Here is a 5,000-nt window from a genome sequence, read left to right on the forward strand (position 1 = left end):
CGGCGGCGTTTCTCCCTAATCCGGAGGATTTATCGGTCGCACAGCGATGGGTCGTTCGGCCGATCATCGAAAGATTCGCAGGTAGTGGTTGAATGGCAGAACGGCAGCAACAACAGCGGCGGCTGAGAGCGGCGAACGCTGAGGCGGAAGCAGAAGCTGCAGCAAACGTATCGGCTAAACATGGTGGACATAGATATGGCTGACGACGCGGGTACCCACGACGACTATGGAACCAGGAAAAGGAGCCGTTAGTTGTTCCAACATATCGTTCGACACGTCGAGCAGCCCTAGGTCCACGGAGAAGCACACACACGTACCACGTATTATAACCTAACGACGATGAGCGGGGCGCACGGTTGGCAGGAACGAAGGCGGCGGATCAAAACAAGTTGGAGCGCGGCGACAGCGATAACGGTGACAGCCCTAGGCGGCGGAGATGCCACTTTCTGACGCCTTTGCGACAAGCCCGTAGAGACGTTCCGGACCACCACGAGGCAAAGAGTCGCTGCTCCGACGAACCGACACACCAAAGTGTGCTTCCTACCGAACATGTTTTATAAAACTTTCAAACTGGAAAACCCCAGAAATGGTGTTGGTATTCGTCCAGACCCACCTCCGACACCTGAAAATGGTGGTCAAAAAAAACGTCGATTATACGAAGCGACATTTCTGGTCGGCGATTTTCCAGTTTTACGCCTACTGCCACATGGGGATGTCGGTAGGCGTCGCAAAGTGCCTTCTCGACGCCTAGGCACACCAGGACTTTGTCATTTTTTTCCCCCTCGACATTCCTGGTCCGGTCTATTCCGATTTTACACCTACCGCCATGTGGGGGTGGCAGTAGGCGTCGAAAAGTGCCTTCTCGACCGCTAGCGACACCACTACTTTATCGAGCTCTGGAGGCCCGCACACCGACCCGGGGGCCGCGGAGTCGACCCCGGGGGCCTCCTGGCGTCGCCGCCGCTCACTTGGACGCCTTCCGCAACCTGTGGTCCCGCTCGGGGCCGCCGGGAGCCTCGCCGACCTGACCGGTGTCGGTAGGCGTCTGGAAGCGCCCGGCCGACCTGGACGAGGTCCCCCTGGCCCCCGGGGGACACCCCTTAGTTGGATGGGGGTGCTGTCCCGGGCACACATGCAACCCGCGGCCGCCTACCGACAGCCCCCTTCGCTCGATCGCTACTCCTTTCCAACATATGTCGGAGAAGCCGGGCGGTTGTGAAACCCCAGAAATGGTGTTGGTATTCGTCCAGACCCACCTCCGACACCTGAAAATGGTGGTCAAAAAAAACGTCGATTATACGAAGCGACATTTCTGGTCGGCGATTTTCCAGTTTTGCGCCTACCGCCATGTGGGGGTGGCAGTAGGCGTCGAAAAGTGCCTTCTCGACCGCTAGCGACACCACTACTTTATCGAGCTCTGGAGGCCCGCACACCGACCCGGGGGCCGCGGAGTCGACCCCGGGGGCCTCCTGGCGTCGCCGCCGCTCACTTGGACGCCTTCCGCAACCTGTGGTCCCGCTCGGGGCCGCCGGGAGCCTCGCCGACCTGACCGGTGTCGGTAGGCGTCTGGAAGCGCCCGGCCGACCTGGACGAGGTCCCCCTGGCCCCCGGGGGACACCCCTTAGTTGGATGGGGGTGCTGTCCCGGGCACACATGCAACCCGCGGCCGCCTACCGACAGCCCCCTTCGCTCGATCGCTACTCCTTTCCAACATATGTCGGAGAAGCCGGGCGGTTGTGAAACCCCAGAAATGGTGTTGGTATTCGTCCAGACCCACCTCCGACACCTGAAAATGGTGGTCAAAAAAAACGTCGATTATACGAAGCGACATTTCTGGTCGGCGATTTTCCAGTTTTGCGCCTACCGCCATGTGGGGGTGGCAGTAGGCGTCGAAAAGTGCCTTCTCGACCGCTAGCGACACCACTACTTTATCGAGCTCTGGAGGCCCGCACACCGACCCGGGGGCCGCGGAGTCGACCCCGGGGGCCTCCTGGCGTCGCCGCCGCTCACTTGGACGCCTTCCGCAACCTGTGGTCCCGCTCGGGGCCGCCGGGAGCCTCGCCGACCTGACCGGTGTCGGTAGGCGTCTGGAAGCGCCCGGCCGACCTGGACGAGGTCCCCCTGGCCCCCGGGGGACACCCCTTAGTTGGATGGGGGTGCTGTCCCGGGCACACATGCACCCGCGGCCGCCTACCGACAGCCCCCTTCGCTCGATCGCTACTCCTTTCCAACATATGTCGGAGAAGCCGGGCGGTTGTGAAACCCCAGAAATGGTGTTGGTATTCGTCCAGACCCACCTCCGACACCTGAAAATGGTGGTCAAAAAAAACGTCGATTATACGAAGCGACATTTCTGGTCGGCGATTTTCCAGTTTTGCGCCTACCGCCATGTGGGGGTGGCAGTAGGCGTCGAAAAGTGCCTTCTCGACCGCTAGCGACACCACTACTTTATCGAGCTCTGGAGGCCCGCACACCGACCCGGGGGCCGCGGAGTCGACCCCGGGGGCCTCCTGGCGTCGCCGCCGCTCACTTGGACGCCTTCCGCAACCTGTGGTCCCGCTCGGGGCCGCCGGGAGCCTCGCCGACCTGACCGGTGTCGGTAGGCGTCTGGAAGCGCCCGGCCGACCTGGACGAGGTCCCCCTGGCCCCCGGGGGACACCCCTTAGTTGGATGGGGGTGCTGTCCCGGGCACACATGCAACCCGCGGCCGCCTACCGACAGCCCCCTTCGCTCGATCGCTACTCCTTTCCAACATATGTCGGAGAAGCCGGGCGGTTGTGAAACCCCAGAAATGGTGTTGGTATTCGTCCAGACCCACCTCCGACACCTGAAAATGGTGGTCAAAAAAAACGTCGATTATACGAAGCGACATTTCTGGTCGGCGATTTTCCAGTTTTGCGCCTACCGCCATGTGGGGGTGGCAGTAGGCGTCGAAAAGTGCCTTCTCGACCGCTAGCGACACCACTACTTTATCGAGCTCTGGAGGCCCGCACACCGACCCGGGGGCCGCGGAGTCGACCCCGGGGGCCTCCTGGCGTCGCCGCCGCTCACTTGGACGCCTTCCGCAACCTGTGGTCCCGCTCGGGGCCGCCGGGAGCCTCGCCGACCTGACCGGTGTCGGTAGGCGTCTGGAAGCGCCCGGCCGACCTGGACGAGGTCCCCCTGGCCCCGGGGGACACCCCTTAGTTGGATGGGGGTGCTGTCCCGGGCACACATGCAACCCGCGGCCGCCTACCGACAGCCCCCTTCGCTCGATCGCTACTCCTTTCCAACATATGTCGGAGAAGCCGGGCGGTTGTGAAACCCCAGAAATGGTGTTGGTATTCGTCCAGACCCACCTCCGACACCTGAAAATGGTGGTCAAAAAAAACGTCGATTATACGAAGCGACATTTCTGGTCGGCGATTTTCCAGTTTTGCGCCTACCGCCATGTGGGGGTGGCAGTAGGCGTCGAAAAGTGCCTTCTCGACCGCTAGCGACACCACTACTTTATCGAGCTCTGGAGGCCCGCACACCGACCCGGGGGCCGCGGAGTCGACCCCGGGGGCCTCCTGGCGTCGCCGCCGCTCACTTGGACGCCTTCCGCAACCTGTGGTCCCGCTCGGGGCCGCCGGGAGCCTCGCCGACCTGACCGGTGTCGGTAGGCGTCTGGAAGCGCCCGGCCGACCTGGACGAGGTCCCCCTGGCCCCCGGGGGACACCCCTTAGTTGGATGGGGGTGCTGTCCCGGGCACACATGCAACCCGCGGCCGCCTACCGACAGCCCCCTTCGCTCGATCGCTACTCCTTTCCAACATATGTCGGAGAAGCCGGGCGGTTGTGAAACCCCAGAAATGGTGTTGGTATTCGTCCAGACCCACCTCCGACACCTGAAAATGGTGGTCAAAAAAAAACGTCGATTATACGAAGCGACATTTCTGGTCGGCGATTTTCCAGTTTTGCGCCTACCGCCATGTGGGGGTGGCAGTAGGCGTCGAAAAGTGCCTTCTCGACCGCTAGCGACACCACTACTTTATCGAGCTCTGGAGGCCCGCACACCGACCCGGGGGCCGCGGAGTCGACCCCGGGGGCCTCCTGGCGTCGCCGCCGCTCACTTGGACGCCTTCCGCAACCTGTGGTCCCGCTCGGGGCCGCCGGGAGCCTCGCCGACCTGACCGGTGTCGGTAGGCGTCAGTCAAACTTGCTTAAGAGGCAAAGCCTCCTCACACCTTAAGAGAGTCACAGTTAGTCCCGCCGTTTACCCGTGGTCGTCGTCGGGGGTGCCGGTCGGTGTGTTTCGGCGTGTTTCTTTCTTACTTTAGCTCGCTCCTATAAGCTAACTCAGCAGCCCTGCTAAAATCAATTTATCATTATTTTCAATCTATCGAAAATCTTAATTTATTTATTATTTTCCAACTATCGAAAATCTTAATAGAGTTTGGGGTTTTTTGTTTGTTTTTTTTTTTAAATTCCATTGTAACAACAGACAGCCAGCCAGCAGCATGTGGTGTCGGTAGGCGTCTGGAAGCGCTTGAGGAGGCAGAGGAGTTGGCAAGCTCGCTAAACTGCCCGCTGGTGTGGTGGTGTCGGTAGAGGCGTCTTGAATATACCCGGTCGCTCGATCGACGACGACGACGGCTAGGTGGCCGAGGAGGAGGACTACCTACCTACCTAGCCGAATAGCCGTGGTAGTCGTCAGTCAAACTTGCTTAAGAGGCGGCAAAGTCCCGCCGTTTACCCGTGGTCGTCGTCGGGGGTGCCGGTCGGTGTGTTTCGGCGTGTTTCTTTCTTACTTTAGCTCGCTCCTATAAGCTAACTCAGCAGCCCTGCTAAAATCAATTTATCATTATTTTCAATCTATCGAAAATCTTAATTTATTATTATTTTCCAACTATCGAAAATCTTAATAGAGTTGGGGTTTTTTGTTTGTTTTTTTTTTTAAATTCCATTGTAACAACAGACAGCCAGCCAGCAGCATGTGGTGTCGGTAGGCGTCTGGAAGCGCTTGAGGAGGCAGAGGAG

This window comes from Euprymna scolopes, unplaced genomic scaffold (assembly GCF_053919585.1).
Source record: "Euprymna scolopes isolate OS-2025 unplaced genomic scaffold, ASM5391958v1 sca239, whole genome shotgun sequence".
Lineage (NCBI taxonomy): Eukaryota > Metazoa > Mollusca > Cephalopoda > Sepiida > Sepiolidae > Euprymna > Euprymna scolopes.